Here is a 682-nt window from a genome sequence, read left to right on the forward strand (position 1 = left end):
GTAAATAAATAGTTGCCACTATTAAAGTTCCAACCCTCGTAAGTACGTTGGACTTCATTTCATTTGTACGATCTAGTTTTTGCTATAGTGGACAAAAGTATAAACAATATTAAAGTCATTTGGAAGAGAAAGCCGTCATCGTTTACGTTTTACTGCCTACACATCTTTATCGGCTATCTGAATCAGAAACAAGAAATTAATGTACCCGTACAATCACTGCGAAATAAAGAAAAATATTTATTTTCATGTATATCAGTTATAATTATCTAACCATAAGAAATAAAATGATACCATTAGCTTAACGTAGGCAACGGCCTTGCAGCAGTGCATACACCGGTTCCCGTCAGATCACCGAAGTTAAGCGGTGTCGGGCGTGGCCGGCACTTGGATGGGTGACCATCCGGGCCGCCATGCGCTGTTGCCATTTTTCGGGGTGCACTCAGCCTCGTGATGCCAATTGAGGAGCTACTCGACCGAATAGTAGCGGCTCCGGTCAAAGAAAACCATCTTAATGATCGGGACAGCGGTGTGCTGACCACACGCCCCTCCTATCCGCATCCTCAGTGAGGATGACACGGCGGTCGGATGGTCCCAATGGGCCACTTGTGGCCTGACGACGGAGTGCAATTAGCTTAACGTCAAATGCAAAGTTGTGGAATACGGTTCGAATTGTAAACAGATA

General features: G+C 44.7%; 1 pseudogene; it reads left to right on the plus strand.

Moving 5' to 3' along the window:
- Positions 1 to 306: 306 nt before the first annotated feature.
- On the plus strand, positions 307 to 424 carry LOC126093862 (5S ribosomal RNA; annotated as a pseudogene).
- Positions 425 to 682: the final 258 nt, after the last annotated feature.

The sequence above is a fragment of the Schistocerca cancellata genome, chromosome 7, assembly GCF_023864275.1.
Source record: "Schistocerca cancellata isolate TAMUIC-IGC-003103 chromosome 7, iqSchCanc2.1, whole genome shotgun sequence".
Lineage (NCBI taxonomy): Eukaryota > Metazoa > Arthropoda > Insecta > Orthoptera > Acrididae > Schistocerca > Schistocerca cancellata.